Source organism: Stegodyphus dumicola, chromosome X2 (assembly GCF_044657685.1).
Source record: "Stegodyphus dumicola isolate Sdum_Otavi_A_Nest chromosome X2, ASM4465768v1".
NCBI lineage: Eukaryota > Metazoa > Arthropoda > Arachnida > Araneae > Eresidae > Stegodyphus > Stegodyphus dumicola.
In genome coordinates this window covers 51,532,712-51,556,198 of record NC_140781.1, presented here as the reverse complement: position 1 = coordinate 51,556,198, position 23,487 = coordinate 51,532,712, and the positions used below count along the sequence as shown (strand labels likewise).

Genomic DNA, 23,487 nt, shown 5'->3' with positions numbered 1-23,487 from the left:
CCGAGTCGGGAGCTGTACTCTGGTGCTTTGCCGTGAAGCTGTCTCCACCGCTATAAGCCTGATAGCCTGAATGCTGTGTCACTGATTGTTTCAACGTGCTTCTCTTAGTTTTCGATAACTGTAAACGTGTTTTTGGAGCTGCCCTAAGTAATATTAGCTAAGTAAATTGTGTCTGATTCTTCATCAAGCGTTGCCACCAATCACTCCAAATCTACGAACCCGTACAAGAACGTAGCAATATCCTCAGAGACCGCCTGCTATTTTCCTTATATCTGAGAATGAACCAAATTCATAAAGTCGACACACTGTTGGTCGTCTCCTGGTTGCAAGATCTGGACGCGCTGGAATCGATAAGAAAACATACACAGAACAGAGCGCAGAATCTTGAGGACTGTGGTTTTCAGTACATACAAAAACTGCAGGCAACATTTTTTGCAGTATTCAATGAGCCTGCAGTAATCGTATTATGCACTTCCGTAACGACTTCAAAATGAACATATAGTCGTGTGGATCGCGGTATATCACATGTGCTCATTTAGCGATCACACATCGTTTTACCAAATTCACATGTTTTTACCAAATCACGCACAGTTTTTATTTAATATGGGCCTTTTTTTAACTTATGATTTCGCAGACAAACTCTCACTGTTTCGGTAGCATTTTCCCCGTTCAGATTTCTCCCCGTTACATATCTGTCAGAAAATAAACTAAAAAGGCTTCGTTGCCTGTAAATACATTTTTATTGCCTTTATATACATATTATATATTATGCGGGATTCATAACAAAGGTTTTAGAACAAGATCATTAATTTTATGTTGGAAGAAACGATTGTGTTCGTCTATATGTATAGGTGTGCGTGTTTCTTTTAAATGCAGAATTTGGAAATGTAAAATATTCAATAAATTGCCTTCAGATTTCACTTTTTATTACAAAAACGATATTACACGAAACTACCATTTACTCAACAAAAATACTTTTATTGCCATTGTTGAGTACAACAATGATATTCTGTAAAACTATTACTCGGTTTCCTTCATTAAAAAAATATTGTTATTGCCATTGTCAGTACAACAATGGTATTTACCTACGATTATAAGCCATTATTTATCCAGCTATTGAAAACAACAATTGTTTACAGCGTCATATAAATCAAAAAAGCAGTTTATCTGAGGTCCAAGTTCAAATTAAGAACTTTATACGATTTTGACAAATAACTGATAACTGATATCTCAAGTATTAATTTCTTCAAATGTTTATTTTTCCCGAATGAGGGTTTTTTTGAATATTTTTTTAGAATTGCTGCAGATAATCGCTTTTAACAACATGGCATTATAGCGATTCCTAATTTAAATAACTTCCGAAAGTTTGAAAAAAAAATAGTTTAAAAACCTCAGATTTATTTTTTGCTTTAACTCGCTTCTTTGCCTTTTTTTTAAATATTTCGCAATCGAAGAGAAGGTCATGTTTATAAAATCCCATACCTTCTGCTTTTTAATATTAGCGAATAAGTGTTTCGCAATCGAGTAAAAAACAAAAATAGAGCGGAGGCGCTATTCAGGTTTTATCTTCTTTATTTTGCCCAGTCTTCCAATAAGAAGCTCCTTAGTCTCCTCCTTCGAAGTCTAGCCTTCAGGACATGAGTTTTAAAGTGAATATTTTGCATAATTTTAAAATAGTTTCAGACATTCTTCTATAGCAGTCATAACAGTTACATTTTAATGTGCTTCACTAAGCCTATTATTCCACTTTTCAGTGCTGCTGTTAGATGAGAGCGCAATAGTAGGTAAGATATTTTAGATTTTGTCCCAGTTGTAAATAAAATGCTTTAATTTTAATTCTGAATTTCAAATAAAGCATACAGCTGTTAATATTACTGAAGTCTAACCATTAATTAACATCTTTTGACCCCTAGATGATTTCTCCTTTGTAATGCGTTTTCAAAAAATGACTAATTTTGAAGACTCATCCAACTGATCTAAACAAAATGCCTCAATTTTTATCTTCCACATCCAATTTACTGTAAAACACTTCATAGCCTTGAATAAAGCCCTATTCATAGCCTTATTGGGAGCTGCATGAAAAAGTAACATTTCTTGAAGTCAACAGAGCTAAAGCAAAATACAATGCTTATGGTTCATTAAGCTTTATTATGTATATATTTTCGGGATTAATTGGAACAACTACATAGACCACTAAAAGGAAAACTGCAATCTTAATTGGATGGAGTTAGCCGCCTAAAATTACATTAGCAAGGAAAGGTTCAAAAATCGATATTACATATGTAGAACTAATAGGTTATTCAGAGTAATAGACATAAAAAATCAGCTGCGTCCTTACTAGGATTCAATCCACTTGTATTCCGATTGCTAATTAGACATTCCTTTATATATTTGTCACGCTTTTACAATAAAAATTGCAGAATGGTTTATCCCAGTTTTGGAAACATTCTGTGTAAAAACCATGAGAAAGTTTTTTGAAAAATATATATTGATTCAGATAAAATAGGGCAAAAAAATTCAGTAAAAATACACAGCAAAATCTGTTTATTTAGCAAGAAAATTTATTCATTTGTACTATGCCTGTAAAAGAAATATACTTAGGGAAAAAGTTTAGAATAAATAAATAATATTGTTTGAAAGAAATATTATGTCGGGAGGAAAAGGTTTTGTTTAATTCCCGTCCCACTGAAGATGGTTTATTTAACAAAAATGTTTTCTTAATGCAAACATTATTAAAGATTTATCTTTTAAATTTTTATCTTTATCTTTATTGGCATATCTTTATTAAATGAATTTCTGATTCCCTAATAAAGAAATCGCAGTGGAAGATTCTTTTGAAATATTTGAGACAAAAAGCTAATGTAATTAAGAGTTATTATCTTTGTATATATGAGATATAAAATACTTCTTATTGGCTGTATTATAGCGTTTTTTTCAAATCAAACATGCAAAAACCATGCAAATGAGACATATTTCATTCATTTAGAATAACGTCCCCCTTCGTCAAGAATCGATTGTTTGTAACTGAAATAACAAATCATAAAGTGCAAAAGAGGTTACCACTTCTAGATTCAAATGTTTGACATCATGTAACCCAGTTACCCAGCAAAGTTTGGATATTCGAATAATGATTGAAAACTTATACTCTGTGTACTCTGTGCTACGAAACAACAATTGACAAAAAAGGAAAAGTAGTTAGTAATGTTATCGTATTGTGTACGTTATACATGTCTAGCTGTCTGTAGATTGTAGAATCATTAAAAGCTTCATATGAAGTTTATTAATTTTTTAATGACCTTAATGATGAACACTTGATTCATAATTTTTAAATCAAGTGTTGTCCTATAGATTAAAGACAGTCGTAATTAGGAATCCGAATTTGAAGATAGAATCGTAACGCTTTATAATGTTGTTACTATTATTGATTTTATTGCAAGGTTATTGACTTTAATGGTAATTGTTTCTGCTTTGACTTTTGCAGAAGCATCAGTAGAAAGATAAATAAATTGAGAACCTGAAAGTGACGCCTTTTTTAGAAGATTAACCATACGCTTATAAGTTTAACTAAGCAGCATTTATTTATTTTAAATTTTGTGCCTCTTTTTTTACTTGCTTTCCAGCTTAACCCTGTCCAGAAGTAAACATATTGATTGATTATTTGAGAAGTTAAAACTGGTGTTGAAACAGAGAAGTATAGACGTATGATTCTTTGTTGATGCCTTCTGTGTGGAATGTCTGTGACCACTTCTTCCGTCCTTGCGCTCGTCTGGCTGTAGATTCAATAAATAATCAAACAGTACAGTTGACAATGCACCTGTAGCAGTAAGTTATATCAACTTTACTTACTATTAGAAGACGAAATAGGTGAAAGAACTTTGATTTAAGCAGCCTCTCCTTTAATTGAAATCCTAAGGCATTTAGGCTTACGTTATTGCCACTCAAGTTACTGTTCTAATGCTTGAAAGCTTCGGTAAATCTTTAGTTAAAGTTCCGTTTTGTGCTATTCTCTGAACTGTAAAATCTCTTAAATATATCAGTTTGGATTCACTTGGATTTGTATTATTTCCGTTAGCGTATCTGTAAGGGCGATAAATTGCGAACAAAAGCGTAATCTGGTATATTGCTAAGTACCTTACTAAGTTAAAATAAATTACGCTAAGACACCGCACAGTTAGGAAATCACTTGAGAACACCGAAGAATTTAGAGATCTCAGATTCAAGTTTTGGTTTATCTCATGATAATACAGTCAGTTGCATATAATCACGCAGTCACAAAATATTTTACGAGTAGAATTCTACCATTAGAACATTTCTTTTAGTAAGATATTTTGTCATACCTTCAAATCTAGTACAAAAGAAAATTAATTATTCGGATTTTAGATATTTAGATTTTCAGTTATCTACGTTGCGTTTTCTTTCTAGGCCATATAAGATTAAGCTTAATGCAATTTAACGCAATTTAAATTTATTAATATACATTTAAATATTTATGTTAATTTAAATAATACAAAAACAAGAGTACAATACATACTTTAAAAATGGTTCAAATAATTTAAATAAATGTGCAGTTCATGAGTTATAGTTTTATGTTAGGTTACGGTTAGGTTAGGTTATTTGGATTATGGCAATGTGTTTTAAGCAAATGAAAATTAATTCAAGTGTTTGATTATGTCAAAAAAGTCACCGTATTTCGTATTTTGTATACTAAGGAAAGAAAAATCATTTTGTTTTTATTTAAGAAACTGACTGCCCATCTCGCACAATGGTTAGTGACGCTGACTGCTGTAGGGATGGGCCCGGGTTCGAATCGCAGTAAAGGGCATGGATGTTTCTAAGCGGGGGTAAAGTAGCAGACCTCTTCGTGGTGCACTTGGGTTAACGCTAAATCTGCTCTCCTCGTTCGTCTAGTGATCAGAGGTTCTATGGCCTGACACGTTTTTTTTAAATTTAGCAATATAATTATCATTGAAATAAAATACGATAAACAAATAAATAAATAAAATTACATTGACTACACATTTAACCTGCAGAAAATAAGCATTTCCCAAAAATCTGCTTAGCGAACTTTGGGATTGACTGAAATCCTAACTAATTTGGATATCTGGAGCTCGGCAAAACAATACATATGCATACAAGCTAATTTTTCCTTAATTATACAGTTATATTTTGAGCAACGTGGGTCTGAACTGCTCGCATTCATTCATAAACAACTTTTATTTCTCAGTAAGCACAGGAAATTTTTTAGATTAGATTATGGCAAAACTCATTTCTATGTAGTTACTTTCGCTGATGCATATTTGTCCGAGGTGACCATACACCAAAGAAACCTTTTTTTCGACAATAGCTGCCTTAATTTTTCCATCATTTCCTAAGTTCCATAAATTTGATTTTAATTTCAATATTTGCGAATAATCAACAGCCAAACATTGTAATTTATGTTAACTAATGCTTTTGTACAAATTTCGATTAATATAATTTTTCATTAAAGTTTCAGATATTTTATTTCTGTCCTTATTCTTTAATTTTGATGACCAGGTAGAAACTGGCTGGTTGGTTAACTAGTTAAACCAAAGCATGCAAAAGCTGTCATACACTGGTCATCAAAATTAAAGGATAATGACAGAAATAAAACGTAACTGATACTTAATGAAAAAATATTAATAGAAATTTGCAAAAAAGCATTAATTAACATAAATTAAAATGTTTAGCAGTTAATTATTCACAAAATATTGAAATGAAAATCAAATCTTTGCAAATTGAAAATGATGAAAATATTATGTCACCTCTTGTGAAAAAAATATTTCTTTAATATGTCACATCGGATAGATCTTCAGTATGGTCATATTGGATAGCTATACATACCTCACATCTTGATTTCATGATGTGAGGCACGCGTATCTGTCCGATTTCAATATTCATTAAAGTATTGATGAAGTCTTAGCACGCCATTCTTCTAAAAGTGCTCTTTCAGCTCCTGTTCCGGGGAAGAATTTGACGCATTGAAATTCGGCGCGCTAGGCATCCCATTACTTGCTAGGGTATTGAATTGTAATCTTATGTGTCACTTGCTAAAGTTTTGTTCATAAGTACTGTGTTCACACAGATGTAACCATTTTTAATATCTATGTTTTGTAACACTAATCAATGTGCCCTATGAGTGGATCTCGTGTGGCTCTAACATGAGTCAGCTTTAGATAAGGGTGGACGTGGCGCTAAACCAATTAACCATAATAGTAAAGGGATGGTGCCCACGTCCTCCGTCACTAAACTAAACTAAACTAAACTAAACATACCAATCGGGTTCAAGTCGGGTGAGTAAAGTGGCCAATACATTCGAGTGATATCTTCTGTTTGAAAATATTCTGACACATAAGCAAGCTTGAAGTGACCGAGAACTGTCATACATTAGCGAAACCTCTGAGCCATCAGCACACCCAAACAGACTAAGATGGGGTTCCAATCCCTCGATCGCATATCTCCGAGCGGTTACAGAACCTCCTTGAATGATATTCGGCTCGGTGCGGCCATTTGTCATAACTCCTCCCCAAACCATTAAACTGCGGTCATGGAAACGGGATATTTCACAGACAAGGGAAGGCAAGTTGCATGTTCCTTCCTTTCTTCAGATCAAAACACGTGTAGAATCACTGTTCAGACTTTATCTGGATTCGTCAGTAAACAGTACACGGCCCAGTCATTCTAGCTGCATTGAACATGACTACGGCACCATTTTAAATGTGCCCCTGTGGAAGCTAGAGTGAGTAGGACACAGGTCATTGGTTTTCTCGGATACCGTCCAACTTTCTTAAGCCTTCGTGTAGCAATAGAACGGATAATTTGATTTCCCGTGGCAGCCTAAGCATCTAGAACCAAATCTCTTGAAGTCGCTTCGCGATTTCTTCGAACCGACAACGACAGAAAACGGTCCTCTGATGCAGTTATTGCTCTTGGTCGCCCTTGACTAGGTCTATCAACTGATCCAGTGCTTAAAAGGCTGCTACAAACTCTTGAGGGATATTCAAATCTTAGGCGTCCTCCATTTGTGTTTGATCTCCCTGGATTCTACCAATTATTCACCACTTTTGACTTTCACTTAAATGGTACTTTTGCGTCATAACTACTGAATACTGATCACTCTCAGAAACCACATTCACTTTAAACAACACTACAGACCGAAATTTCAACATGTGTCCAATGTGCACCACATTGTCAATCAACGAATCTGCATATTTCCGGCACTAATGCACGGAAGTGCAGTTTTGTGCTCATTTGCATTTAATTAAGTCGCTTAATTCAGTCGCAATGCTGTAATTAACATATATAATTACAGCATTGGACACTGGTTTCAACATTTACTTAGGGATTATATGTTTTCCTCATTATTCCCTAATTTTGGTGACTAGTGTATTAACTGGAAGGATGATTTCGCGGAAGATTCAGTAAGTGAAACTTTGTCTTAAAAACGTTGTACATAGGAGTCCTGAAACCTCGAATTCACGAAAAAGTCATTGAAACCTCATGTAGCCAGAGCTTTCGTTGAATGTGCTTTGAAGTACCAGTATTCAGTGGTATTATTAACTGATCGCTGACGAGAAAGTTTAAATAGGAAAATGTTTTTACAGAAATTTGAGAGAATCAGAAGCACGTAAACAAAACCCGTGCCCTAGAAAGAGTAAAAATAAATTTTGAGGGTGACACTGAATGCTTAAAATATATAGAAATACGTTTTTTAATTATTTAATGCCGGAAAATGTACTCATATCTACTGCAAAATCTAATATAATATTTATGTAGATAGTGAAAGGCAGTTCATTCATTCCACAAATGCAGGACGTAGTTTTGTATTTACGGAATGGATCATCCGTTTCTCACTACTTATATTAATATTGTTTCATTTGTAGTTGTGGCTATCAAATAATATTAGTGACTGTCTACATCAATGTTATCTCATATAGCACTACTCAATCTGCTTCTTCGTACTTATAAATATAGGACGTATCAATAAATACACAGTGGTATCGAAAATGCATTTTCTCTTTCTTATGATTTTTTTAGTAATATTTCCTTTTAATCAAAGAACTTTATTGTAAAAGATATATATATATAATACACTTAAGATACAAAATTGTTCATTGATTTTAATTGGCAGTTATGTTATAAGTTTTCTATTTAACAGTAGGCTTTTAGTGATTAAGTCTTTGACAGATCAGAAGTTAAATGTGCGTTTTCAACAGCTCGGATGATAGGCGCCATTCTGAAATCAGTTCTGTAATTAACTATTTTTTCTGATTAAAACGCAGGAGGTTATATTCCGATAAGACACATTCCGATTTTTAATGCTCTGTACAGATAAAATAAGATTCGTGGAAGAAAAACAAGTCCTAAGTAAACTGTTATCAGAAATTGCACTTACGACCTTCGGCAGTTTAGAAAAACGCAGTAAAGTAACAGGTTGCAAAATACTGCTTTCTCCCTTTAAATTATAGATTCTGATGCTTTGATAAGCCAAATGGCGACTTACGTTCTGCGAATGATTAAATAACAAAAACCCTTTAGCAGAGATGAATTTAATTAAGAAACTGAATTAATGACCTGAGTCAATCCAGGAAAATGCAATTGACTACAGATTAAAAGAAAAGCCCTTAAGAAACGTCAAATAAATTCTTAGCTGCGTCAGAAATAACATACGTATTATATTACTCACATTACCTTTTCTTGCACGTATACAACTTAATGATATGAATGATAAAAGGGAATCCGTATGAGAGAGATAACAAGTGTGTTTAGTTTTCCCTGCTGTAAAACAAAATGGAAATCGTGCATCTTTTATGTATGTAGCACTTAAGTCGTGTGCGCAGCTAATATAGTAGCAATAAATTCATGAACAACTTTTGTCCTTCTGGGATGACAGCTCGCAAATTAGTAGTCTACAAATGTTAATCCTTCTCTAAAGATCGCAATAGAAAGCTTTCTTTCAAAATGTTTCCACAAAAATGGCGTTTGAGAGTTTTTTCTGAAAGCTTTGAAATTTCCTTCTTCTCTGAGGTTTTATTTTATGCCCTGCTTTTTAACGGGGCCATTAGGTAACAAAAAAGTATAGAAATCAAACAGAACTTTCCTCCTATTTCCTACTAAATGTTTACCTGCAAAAGACTCGTTTTCAAGATGAGACAAATAGCCAGTTGGGTGGATTTAACATTCCGAATAACCTCATTCTTGTTTCTGTTTGAACTCTCATGTTCTGCTCGCTTGATAAGTTTATTTTTCAGTATTAGTAATTATATACTTAAGTCAGAATCAAAACAACCATTAAGACTCAAAAGTTGCTAAACTTGTTTGTATCCTTTCAGAGAAACTCAGGTAGTGCCATTTGGAATTACTTTCCCTGAGCATACTTGGAATTACTCCTTAAAGGCAAATAAGATTGCTATTGTTATTTAAGTTACATTGTTGTTAAGTTATATTGTTACTAAGTTAAACTATTATTACTATCGATATTATTACTGTTCTTATTTAAGATTTCAGACCCGTTATCTTTTTCTCTATAATTTTCATTAGTAATCGCTTTATTTATATGAGGTATAAAAATATCCATGCAATCACATATAATGCTATGAAACTTTGGCTCCTAATACAAGTGCGAGAGTTTAGCCTGCAATCCGCCCCATTGTTGATTAAAGTGAAGTTTGTTGGCGACTTTAATACTGGTCTTGCTGGGAAAACTTTAAACTGCGGTTATATCCTGTTTTGGTAAATGTATGTTTGAATTTTTATCGCGGTCTAAGCAAGCTCATAGTCTCTAGTTAAATTTTGAGACTCGTTAAACTATACGATTTAAATTGTTGAATTTATACTCATTGTGAAAGGAAGCTTTTAAGTTTTAAACCAGGTCTAGATTGGCTGGTAAATTTATGTTTGCATATTTTAATTTAATCATTCACAAGGGGTGAGGTAGAATAAACCTAAAGTGTTCTAATTCAGTGTATGACTGTTTGATAGTTAGTTATTCTAGAGGTGATAATTCATCCCGTAGAGTATAAATACTAATACCTAATTATTGTTGTACTGACCTGGCTAAGTTGTTTGGAACACACAGCAGGTGTTGCAAAGTTGCAGCACACTGGAAATTGAATTTTGATATGAAGTGGCATAAGCTCTTAATTTGCCCATTTGCTCTAAGCATAATTCCCATATACAGTAACATTTTTCTATTATTATACACACACATTCTATTCACATCATTTACAAAGTTACTATAATGATACTGACTTATGTATTTGCATAAGTATATTATTGCACTTGCATTCTTTTCGATGGATGTTGCTTTCATTGATTTCCGTTTCTGAATTATTAGAAATTGTGCGCTAGAGATATATAATTTTGTAAAGTAAGAAGTGATAGTTTTTCGATCTTTTAAAGAGAGAATTCCGATGACGAATATATTTTGTTTTGTAGTTTCGTTGTTGCTGAGTAGCTTACAGTTGTAAAGAATATATCCATATTTAACAGAATAAAGAGCTGTTTGGTTAATGACAATGGTTGACATAGTTCTTTACCAAAAGACTGCAGAAGAGTAAACCTGTCGTTGAGAGCTTGCTGTGATGTGCAGTCTTCAAACGACATTTGAAGGCATAATGATCTGGATTGCCTCTCTACCCGAAATGTCATTCAGAAAAAGGTTCGTTTTATAAAATTATGCCACAAAGGACCGAACCCAGTCTAAATTAAGTTAGTAATCGTGGAATAGTGAATGCAGGTTTTTAAGCCTTTAAACTTGTAAATATTTTGAATCATTGTTTCCTCGTCTGCCTAAGGAACAGTGCCTAAAGTAAGAACTTAATATTCACTCAGTTTGTTTCTAGAAGTTTAACTCTCTGTATTACTACTGAATTTAGATATCTCGTAATATACGTTTGTAAAATTATGTTACGTTTGCAAAATGTATTTGTAATATGTACTATTCTAAGTGTATGTTCTGCTGGAAAGTAATCTGAGTATCTGAAATAATGTAATTAAATATATAAATTATGTAATTACGTCCTCAGTTACAACAGGAACAACATGTTACAATGCTATGTCATGTACCTCCTAATGTTAGTATGAGGGAAAGGCGAGACAATAGCACTTAATCTCTTAGTAGAATGATTGTCTCTCCGTCTTCGTCATCTGTTAGTGTTTTCAGTTTGTGTCACTTCAAGATGAACTTCAAATAAATATTTTAGTCGCTTTTATATTTGTCGAATTGCTTAGTATTTTGGTGCTGTAAAGTAAAGACGGGATGATAATTCATCTAACAGTCTTAGAGGATTAAACAAGAATTTATGTCAAGTTAAAGTGAATTGAACTTTATAATATTCCTTCTGATGATTTACGTCTTTTGACATATTCATAGATCTTTTAAACTGTTTCGTAGAAGTCAACTCTTTAAACACTCCTTATCTTCATCATTATGGTATTTTGAATTTCTGAAATTCTCTCAAAATGGTACACTTTAAGGTGATACTTCACTTAAGAAACTAAAAGTAAGATGTGCATGTGAAATCTGGTGACAAAGAGGAAAAGTTTTAAAATAATAGCATATTTCGTTAACGACAGTTACAGTTATGGGAGAAAAGCTGATTTGCTTCCCACTGTTCAATCATTAAATTAAATTAACTACAGGTACTGGCTGAATAAAATCGAGTAACTAATTCCATTCAAACGTTTTTGTGATATTTTAATGGAAGCAGAAGGAGGTAGTAATTGCTGACACTTCTTCTGGCAGCTTCAGTGGATTGGTTGGGGAAAAAAAATAGTCCTGAAATTTTATGGGCGAATTGTGTTTATTGAAATAGTTAAAAAATAAATTATAATTTACTTCAAGATTTTGACATTATTTGCTTGAAAGAATTTATTTTTGCACTAGGTTTTAACATATGAAAACGATTTTATTACTGTATGTTCTATAACTGACCACTTTTCAATGTATCCATTATGAACGCTACTTACTTTGATTTGCTCCTTTCTTTCGAGAACTTTTCTCTTGTGTAAAAATAAAATTTCATAATGAAGATGCAAGAGATAAAAGAGGGGTTTTGGCGTTGAAATAGAGTAATCATTTGTTATCTTTCTCCCTGGAGGGTATAGAAGCTAGCAAAGGCCAGCTGTAAATCCGAACTCCAAGATGCAGCTTCGAATCCTGCTTAATTACTTGGTTGAATATATGTATCTTTCTCCTTTCACTTGGTGTAATATTGTCTACTCCTTGTGGTGCACTCCAAGTAGAGCTGTCGGTGATTAAACAGCTAAATGGCCGATGTATTCAGTTACTCTCGACAAATTTTGAGGAGTAAATGTCCGGCTATTTAAAAAGAAAAAATAAATCATTTATCTGTGATTAATTGCTGAAAAGTACCTCAGTAAATTAGTGTCAAATTATCTCAGAAAATCAGTGTCAAAATTATCTCAATAACTTTGGAATCAGATGTAGTCCGTCATGCTTTCGAATTTGTCAGAATTAGTTTGTGGATCTGCCACCAGTGTGCTCTGTAGCATTTAGGATTTCAAATCTGTATGCACTGCAGTCGAGGATTCTGGTTTAATAACCCTGTTAATACCTAATATTCAAGAGGTATTAAAGCCTTTGAGAAGCGCAAAGTAAAAGATCAGGCGGTACAGAAACTGATACTAGTACCAGCAAGCTCAACCATAAATGGCTAACATTTAGACGGCGGAGGTAATGAAAGCGTTAAAGAAAGGGATAACTATAAGACACTCTGCGAGTATTATGGAATTGGCATTGGGATTATTCAATTATGGCAAAGCACACGAGGGCTATCTGTCTAAAGGGAGGGATGCCTTCGTGGAGGACTTTCTAAGGGAAACTGGCTCGTATACACGTTACACATGGGGAAAACCACGAAAACGCCCACGCAGCCAGCCCGTTCGCAGAAACGCAATACTAAAATATTCTAAAAGATTGCGTTTCTGTCTTGAATTCTTCGGGAATTTATAGTATATCGTGTCAGTGGGGTTTAAGATATATTGGCCAAACAAAAAGAGCGTTGAAGTTTCGTATCAAGGAACATGAATCTTATGTCAGAAAAGGCGAAATTAACAAGTCTTCAGTAGCGTATCATAGTTGGACATTTAACCATAATTTTGACTTTGGGTCTGCTAAAATTATCCAAAAGGCTTCTTCCATTGGTGAATTGGATTTTCTGGAGGCTTTTCATATTCACAAAGATTTAACATGTTTAGTTAATGATTTCCAATCCAGTCCTTCCTAATGCCTTTAAAATTCTACTTTCTTAATTCAGTTATTTTTGCTGATAGATGGCGTTACCTCCTCGCGTTTGGTACTACCAGAGGGAATAAAAATCCGTTCAGTGGTTGCTTTCCATTATTCGATGTTCAGATTTTGAGAGTGAAGGTGCAGTTACCCCTCGCTCCCTATTTTTAACTTCGCTAATTTTTCTTGTCCTTTGGGTTACATGTTTGATCAGATAGCCTGGCTCAGTAAAAGTAGGCGGCCAGTGTAACTCTGATTAAAATTCCGGTTATAACCACGTGCAGTGCTGATAAGGACCACGTGTTTCTGAGACTCCTTCTCCTTTATTTTTCTTCTTTCTAGATATTTCTTTCTCCTGATGAGGAGGGACCTTTAGCTGCCCTCGAAATCGATTGAGTGTTTCAATATACTTACGCTAAATACAAGGTTGTTTTTACGATTTTGAAAGTACTTTTAACTATTAAATTCAAAAATTAAATACCCCAACATCCTGTTTAAGCGTTTTCTCTAATACTCTTAAATTTATGCGATCTGAGCTTTGTTCAAGGTCAATAGCCACTCATAGACTTAAGCAAAACATTCCGTTTTATTTTCAAAAATATTCTTTTAGCCACAGACATTACAGAACATGTCATAAATGATGTTTTTAAAAGGAGTAATAGAAATGAATGTTATATTTAATAGGAAATAAGTCCGTATAAAAAGATAATAGTATCCCATTAATTCTTTTAGAGTTGATCGATTTATTAGCATGCCTACGGTTTACATCGCGATCACTTCCAGTTCCATATTGCTCTATTTTCAATTAGAATAATTTTTTACGTTGATTTGCTGTCTCTAACAACAGATATTTTGTCTTCTTGTTGTTTTGTATTCCTTGCTTTTCTATGCGATTTGTGAATATCGTCGTCTGTTTTTGAAGAACTCGTAATAAATTGTGCATTTAAAAATATTTGTGAAAGAATAGCTAAACACACCCAGATTTTTAAAACCGGAAAAATGGCTAGAATTGACTAAGCGAAAAAGTGATGATTCACAGGTGATGGATCCAGGACAATATACTAGCACTAATACTATTGAAAAGAAAAGGAAAATTGTTTATAGGAAATATAATGAACGTTATTTATCATTTGGATTTATTTGGAATGGAGTTAAAAATACTCTCAACTTCAATATGTTGTTGCGGTGAACTATAATCCAGTCAAGTATGAAACCTTCGTTTCTTAAAAGACATCTTGAATCTAAGCAATTTGAAAGATAAATCTGAAGAATATTTTAAAAGGAAATTATCGGAATTCAAAATTAGTAAACAAGTAATGTAAGGTTTGTTACTTCAAGAGAAAAAGCTTTGGAAGCTAGTTACCTAGTAAGCCTAAGAATTTACCAGCCTGGGCAGGCTCACACTATTCGAAAAAACCTTATATTACCAGCAGATAAAGATATCGTTTTAACATTATTCAACGAAAAAACGGCTAATGAATTTAATAATATTCCGTTATCAAATTGCACAAAAAGTCAAGGAATTCATGAAATGGCAAATTCCATAGAAGAAACAGTTATTCAAAAAATAAAACACAGTTAGTTTTTCGAATTGCAATTAGATGAAATTACTAATGTAACGAACTTTGTTCAATTATTAGTTTACATATGTTTTGAAGAAGATGAACTAATTGCCAATGAATATTTATTTTGTGAATCTCTTCATGATACAGCAAATGAAATTTTCAAAGCAACTGACAGTGATATTACTTGGAGTAAGTGCATTGCCCTATGCAGTAACCGAACTCGGGTTTTAACAGGAAAAAACATTTCGGTGTTTTTTTCTCAAAAGACAGTCGTACCTGAAACTAAATTTAATCATCGCTCCATTCATCGTGAAGCTTTAGTAGCCAAAACAATCCCAGAAAGCCTGAAAATCGTTTTGAATCAAGTTGTGAAACATCATTAATTTTATTAAAAGCCGAGCTTTAAATTCCAGAATATTTACAATTTTATGCCAAGAGATGAGCAGTGAATATGAAACGCTTTTGTTACATGCCGAAGTAAGGTGGTTATCCAGGAGCAACGTTTTAAATAGTCTTTTGAACTTTGATCAGAAATTCAAATTTTCCTCTGTTATTCAAAATTTGAATTGCAAAAATGTTTATTCAGTGAATTATGGTTGGCGCGTTTAGTATATTTAGCTGATATTTTTGGAAAGTTAAATGAATTAAATTTGGGATTACAAGGACAAAGTGGCTATTTGTTTACCATTAGACATAAAATAAATGCAATGATAAAAATCTCGAGCTAATTATCAAAGAATTGGCTGTAATATTTTAAGCTTTTTACCACTTTTAGAAAGTTTTCTAACTGAAACTACCTTGAAAATAGAAAAAAAATTAGCTTCCGACATTAAAAATCATTGTTTTTTATTGATAAACTAATTTTCACAAGTATTTTTCGGAGGGTGATGAAAACGAAAATTGTATTAGAAATCCATTTTGTTCAAATGCAGATGAAATTTTATTTTGTGAAGAAAAAGAACAAGAATTTATTAAAATTTCTGTGTGTTAACTTTTGGCTGAACCGAAAGAATAATTTAAAGCATTTCAAATAAAGCTATTAAATTTTTATTGCCTTGTTGCACAACCTATTTGTGTGAATGAGGATTTTCTTCCATGTTATATTTAAAAAATAAATTCAGAACAACGTTAAAAGTGGATCCTAATTTACGGTTAAAACTAAGTAAAATAAGACCAGACGTAAAGAAACTTATCTCTCTTAAACAGGCCTAAATTTCACGCAAAATTTTAGAATTATCATAACTTAAATTTTGATAATTAAAATCGTAACCAATTTTTAATCTAATATTTTATATGTGCATACTTAATACAAATAGCCGATACGTTGTGCAAATGGCAAAATATATTTTTTCAATATTTTTATTGAAAAATAATCATTGTAATATGTAGTCGTGGTACTAAAGTTTGACACGTCCGATCTTAGATATTGGTATGGTAGTAGGTAATCTGACGTATTGCTTATTGGAAGGCCCATACTGCGATATTATTTTAAAATTTAGGATTTATATTGTGGTACTGCATGCACAGCAATAAACGCGAAACGGCATTCTTTAGAATCATTAATTAACATATGTTATTCTTATTTTAAACTTTGTTTTAGTTTGATATCGCAACAATACTTTTTGGGAATGAGCTGCCAAGCACTCTTCCCAAGTTAGTAGATACATTTAGAGATGCAGGCTCACCACCGGCCGAGCGGTAAAGTCGCTGAACACTGGTAGTTCGGTCCGAGGCTCGAGTCCCGCGAACGGGCTGGTTGCATGGGCGTTTTCATGGTTTTCCCCATGTGTAACGTGTATACGAGCCAGTTTTCCATGGAAAGTCCTCCGCGAAGGCATCCCTGCCCTTAGGCAGATAGCCTTAGTATGCCATAATTAAATAAACCAAACCAAACCATTTGGAGATCCTCTAAAGGATCGATTTCCATTTTCTGTGCTTCGATAATGGCCTAGACACATAATTGCTGGATTAAAGCTGTATACTCTATGCGTTTCGTAGAAAGAGAAATTTTGTGACAAATTTTTTAATGAAATTATAAACAAAATCGTGGATTGAAAAAGGCTTCAGAATAAATATATCATAATATTCTTAAAATTCATGTTGATTCTGAGTTGTTAAACTTTGTAGCAAATTTGATTTTTTGATTTTTTTAAGTTTGATTTTTGACTGTAGCGAGTTCACAGAAGCGCAAAAACTTCTGAAAACTTCTGTTCAAAAGAAGCGAGGAAACTGAAATTCTGAGTATGATTAAGCAATTAATTGTGCACCAATAGATGAGCACAAGGACCAGTTTAAAACGTGTGTTTATGTCCGAGTAAAAAAATACGCTTTATTCAACCAATATTAAGGAATATATTATTAAAAGTAATAACAGGAATAATTTCGAAATGCTAATTTTACTCAGTAATAGTTAGTGCTGTAAATAAATTTGTAACGAGAACAGAAGAGACTAAATGCAAGATAACGCACATAAGAAATTCAGAATGTCATTTTGAACACATTAAACCGTTACAAGAACATAAATAAAATATATACACGTTAACAAGAACGTTACACTATCAGCACTTATGAAAAGTAGCAGATTTATCAAAATCAGTTTTCACATGTTCCCTTTCAGAAATTTTTACGTGTACACTGCGTCTGTGAGCTCTGTATCTGTATAATTTACAATATCAATAGGAAGCAGAAAAATACTAGTATATCAGAAAGTCCACAGTAAATAATATAATTTGTTATCTTACAACCACAATAAATAGTATAATTTGTTGATCTTACAACAGTGGATATCACTGGTGTACACCAAGCCTGTCAAATTCGCTGCTTGTGGGCAGCTTACGTCCCTTGAATAATTTTTCTGTGGTCCAAGAAAATAATAAAAAGTATGCAATTATAATATATTAATAAAAATTGGAACTTCATTCAGCATCATGGGTCCGCTAATCTCGGGTACTAAAAAGGACTGTTAAGTCGGTCGCTTTAAAAAAATATTTTTCAACCGGTGTCACGAAAGTACCAGGTCATTTACAGATGAAATTAATAGAAATTCAGTGCAACTCAACTCTAAAGCAAATATTCAGTAAAGTGGGTAGTCGCGAATTCTTCAAATATTTGCTTGCGTGATTCCCAGAAATTCGCAAATTTCATTGTGCATTATTTCTATGTTCGGTAGTACGTATCAGTCTGAAAAAAGCATTTCGCATATATGAAAACGAACAAACTCCCAGCAAGATAAAGGTTAAGAGGTATTAATCCTGTTTCAGATGTGACATCGTTAGTCCAAGCATCTTTCCAAAAGCTGGTTTTAGGTTTGTTTGGTATATTTGATTATGGCAAAGCATTCAAGACTATCTATCTAAGGTGTTGGTGTGGTGTATTTAATTATGGCAAAGCACACGAGAGCTATCTGCCTAAGGGGAGGGATGCCTTTCGTGGAGGACTTTCTAAGGGAAACTGGCTCGTATGCACGTTACACATGGGGAAAACCACGAAAACACCCATGCAGCCAGCCCGTTCGCGGGATTCGAACCTCGGACCGAACTACCAGTGTTCAGCTGGTGGGCCTATCTATCTAAGGAGGGATGCCTTCGCGGAAGACTCTCTAAGGGAAGTTGGCTCGTATCCACTGTACACATTGGAGAAACACACGGAAAAGCCCATTTAGCCAGTCCATTTGCCTGGAATCAAACCCAGGTGTAACCATCAGTGCTCAGCGATTTTACCGCTCTGCCGCTGATTGTACGCCAGGTACCGGGAGAGAAACAATACGTATTCATATACTATAAGGTTTTCTTTATGTTCCTTCTATATATTTTTTTTAAAGAAATACAGTATTAGAGAAGATTTTATGTGGTAATCACTTTTTCAATGCACCATTGACTAAGAAAATAGCATTTTTCCTTTGCGCCCTGCCCTATTGTATGCTGATGATTATTTGGTTCATTTGAGGTGCAGAGTTTGGACATGTCAGGTGTACACGATCATACTCTTCATATGAAACAGAAATGTGAAAAGTTTAAATATTTTTTTAATCGTTTTTATTTTTCTTAAAATAATTTTCTGTTGTTCTTTTTTAATTTCATTTATGTGAACTTCATAAAAAATTCATATATTTAATAGCATGAGATTTTTTTATGCTTAGACATTTATTTCTTTCAGTTATCAGCTTTGTGATCACATATATCTCACGGAGAGAGCGTTTAGATGCTTTAAGAAGGTCCAGAGAAGCCCATCACTTGCCTTTAGCAATAAGCAAGCCAAAAAAAGAAGGAACAATTTGGCTCATGAAATTAAACCATAACTTGATTAAAAAGAAGCACAACGTCCGTTAATTTAGTATCAGCGGTCCCTTAATTATGGTAACTTTTTCAAGGAATAAATTCAAGTTATTTAAAAAAAAATATGATGTGGACATCACATGACTTCCTTGTACGGCGTATTAAATTACACTCATTTTATCTCCACTTCATTTAAACTTATTTTCTCGGATTATTTTGACTTAAACTATTTCTGAAGACAAGTTGAAAATGAAATCACAAACTACAAATTTTGAAATTAAATATCCCGGTTAATTTTTGTGGTACTAGAGTTAAACTTCTTATAATTTTATTGCTTCATAACTAGTACAATGCTTTCCCAAATATGTTAGATTTTTCTATTTGTCCAAAATTAATTTTAGTTTTAAATTTGACATGAGTAGAAGCTTAAATCAATGTCTTTTCAGACCTTATTAGAGTGACAAGCGAGTTATCACTCCAGCCTAAACTAAGATGACAAAGTCCTGCAAAGATTAAAATAACATTTTAATTAATTTTTTAAATTTTACAGGAGACACCATTTGTGCTCATAAAACAAAATTCCGTCACTTGCGCGTACTTAAAAAAACAAATGCTGAAGTTTAAAATTCAAGTATCATAGTCGGAGACTACATAAGCTGGCTCAAATACTTAACGAAGAACTTTTAATGTTGTCCAGAAAAATGGCAAAAGCTGGAATAAACTCTGGCATAGCTGGCGAGGACGTAAACTAGAAGCTAGGTTGCCGAAAATTCTGGCTCTAAAATGTTCAAAATCCTCGGTTTAAATATTCACGTAGACAATTTGCATTTTGGTGATGACTATGAAAAGATGAAGTTTCAAACAATAATAATTGGTTAATGAACGTAAAATGCTTGCAGCATCCTCTGTTGTGTTTCCCATCTAGTAATTAAGAAAGAACCATGAACGTATTGCGAACTAATTTAATGAAACGCAGCCAAGGCCAAAATAACAAATGTATCATTAATTTGTTTCTGTCTAATCATAAATAACATGAGGAAGGCTCTTGAAATGAAATTATAGTATTTGCTGAAAGAAGATTTATAATTGCTGGTCGTTAGCAGAAGTTTACACTGAACATTGAAACAAATGAAAAAAAAAATAGTGCAAAAAGCATTCCAAATATGTGTTTACCTTAGTTACATCTTTCGTTATGGTCCCGTCGACACATAGATCTTTCGGCACATACGTGTGGAATCTGACGATACTCCAAAAAAAAGTGCCGAAAGATCTAACTGAAGTAAACAAATTTCTGACCGAAGCAATTTTTTTAGTTTAATAGTTAGCTGTTGTTTAGTTTCATTTATCTGAGGAAGATAAATATCAAGGTGAAAATTATGGTAACAGTAAAGATGACAGACGATGATGACGACGATCTTTTCCAAATTATTTCCTTTTTGTGTCCCTTTGCGTGTTTGTATGAAATTTAACATATACGAATCAAACGTTTGAAAATTCTTTTAATGCAAATTTAGTTAAGTTACTGTTTAAGACATTGGAACTTGGTGCCAGATTTTTCTTCATTTTTTGCTTTATAATCTGCTTAATCACATGATTTTATATACTTATCTTACAGCATGAATCTAAAGATGTAAAGCAACTGATAATTGATTAGCGTAAAATTTTTCTTCAATGAAGATTGGTTTAATTGATTATGATAAAGCACTCGAGGGCTATCTGCCTAAAGGAAGGGAGAGACGCCTGCAAGGAAGATTTTCTAAGAGAAACAGGCTTATATACACGTTACAATGGGGAAAACTTCTAAAACGCCCATGCAACTAGCCTGTTCGCGGAATTCTAATCTTGGACCGAATTACATCTGTTTAGCAACTTTACCACTCAGCCTCTGGTGGGCTTATTAGTGAAGAATGAAACTAGGAAAAGTTTATGATTGTACGGTTAGAGTGTAATTCGTAAAGCTAATTTGGCTACTCTATGTACCTTTATATAGGAGAACTAATTCTCATATTCGAATTATTAATAATGATTTCTTCAATAAGCTTATTTTAATAAAAATGACGGTATTGCCTCAAAATTTTACCTGTTCTGTCTTATATACTTATTTATAGAATTTATCTCATATAAAAATATAGATTTACAAAATATGATTACTTTAGAATAATTGTGTCTTTTCATAAATAAAATATTTATGGTTTTTGGTTTCGTTTTATTAGATTACGGCAAAGCACTCGAGGGCTATCTGCCTTAAGAGCCTTAATCTGCCTTATCTGCCTTTGGAGAGGACTTTCTAAGGGAAACTGGCTTGAATACACATTACACATGGGGAAAACCACGAAAACGCCCTTGCAGCCAGCCCTTTGGCGGGATTCGAACCTCGGACCGAACTACCAGGGTTCAGCGACTTTACCGCTCGGCCGCTGGTGGGCTAAAATATTTATGCATATATACATATGGTAGTATTATATTTATGGTATGCATAGTATGTAGTATAGTATGTATTTTATGGTAGTAATTATTTAATTTTCTCATTTTGTTTTCATAGCCCAAGTAAAATTAAGTTTGTTGATTTATTTACGAGATTTCAATTTTTTTCATCAATTTAAATAACATACAAAAATTATCTAATTAGCATGTATATTGTGATACGTATTTTCTTTAAAAAGCTACTAAATTAGTTTCGATAGATTTGTACGACATGTGGCCTGGCCTACATTGTTTAGCAAACATATAACATGTAAAAAACTATGACGACTGCGTCTTTTAAGTAATTTTTTCTGTTTAATTATAGCCTTCTTGGAGAGATGGTAGATTAATAATTGAGTTTTAACTCCACTCTTGCTGGATTGTAATTACTTTAATAATACATATTATATTGTTAATTTATTTTCTTAATTAGTTTGTATCACTAAAATATATTAGTTTAATAAAAACAAGTTAGGCTTTACGTTTTTACTCAAATATAAATAATTCCTATTGCAGGTGTGGGCTTCTGGTCAGTAGAATATTTTGATGTGCGAAGATATGTTAACACCAGAAATTCAGTTGATGAAATAAACACATATATTTTGTTAATAAAATATTCTAATATGTTATGGACGTAACAGCATTTGCGTATAATAAATGTGAATAATATAAGATATTTGCGATCTGACATGAAGACAAAACATTTAATGTTGATTATTGCAGAGGTAGAGAAATGAAAAGTATGAATTAATAACGCCCTCTAACAGAGAAAATAAATACCATTTTTAAAAAATAATAGAGTTCAAGTAAAGCAAGATCGTTCGTTTCGTTTTAGGGATTAGGAAATTAAAAATTAATTCTATTATTTTGTAGGGTATTTTCTTTCTCCTTCTCGAGAGCCTTGGTGAGAAAGCGCGCCAGGTGACAAGCCCCAGGAGCGGATTTCGAATCCCGTCGAGGAAATTGCTGATTCTTCATGTTTCCTGCCCCGAAATAAACCTTATGACTTTACAGTGGAGCCCGAACTAAAATATGGTGGAGATTATTCGTCACCACAAGGATTTGGCGAGTGGGTTCCTGCCCTGGCGACGTACATTTTAAGTGGGGGAGAATGCGAGGTATTTTCTTCTTCCTTACCGCATACTTTCATGGTGTAACTGGAAGCATGTCAGGCTAGCAATCAGGAGGCCCAGAGTTCGAGTTCCGGGAAAGGCATCGCACATTTTTCATGTTTCTCCCACTCTACAGTTTACCTTAGTTGAAATAGAAATTTATTGTGTGCTTATGGAATTGATAAATGGTTCCATAGTTTTATTTTGTTCAAAAAAGGATGTTTTCGCTTTCATTGCGGTAAATACTTTATTTACAAATCGATTAACTCCATAAAACAAAAAGTGGAGAAATGCAATAATGAAATAATATATGTTGTTTTTTAAGATTCCCTTTAAAATATTAATTCAAATAAATATTGTAAAGTGTATAAGTACCGATATAACTTTCATCTAACCCTATATAAAACTAACAAGAAAGAATAGCCAAAAAGTAATCATCAGTAACGTTACAGTTTTTATGTGACTGGGCGAGTTAATCGATTTGGTAAGTGAGAAAAGTAATAAAATTAAATTCAGTGTTCAAATTTTTTAGTTTCTTATTATATAAAAAAGATAATTATTATATATTTTTGTTACATATTTTAATGACATTAAATTCTGAATCTTCATTATAGTCACATTTGAATTGTACGAGTTGGGGTTTGGACCTTTCTAAATTTATCAAGCGCATTTTAAGCCAATTTACTGGAAACCTTCTAACGGTTACTTTTGAATGAATGAATTTTTCAAAGGTTTTTGTTGAGAAAAAAATCTTGGTGAGTCATTTGGATTACATTAAACGGCGCTTTGTTTTTACATGTTTA

The 23,487-nt window shown here is 33.1% G+C and overlaps 1 protein-coding gene across 3 annotated transcripts in view; it reads left to right on the top strand.

Annotated features, from left to right (window-relative positions):
* The first annotated feature begins 1,604 nt into the window (after positions 1 to 1,604).
* LOC118203997 (uncharacterized) overlaps positions 1,605 to 23,487 on the top strand; it is a 40,569-nt gene continuing 18,686 nt past the window's right edge. The window contains exons 1-2 of one of the 3 annotated variants that reach the window (XR_015039200.1): positions 1,605 to 1,784; positions 3,621 to 3,822. The gene's annotated coding sequence lies outside the window, so the exon portion shown is untranslated. Of the gene's footprint in view, positions 1,785 to 3,620; positions 3,823 to 21,322; positions 22,081 to 23,487 lie in introns of those variants that run through there. The other 2 variants (XR_015039199.1, XR_015039201.1) reach the window with 2 other exon arrangements.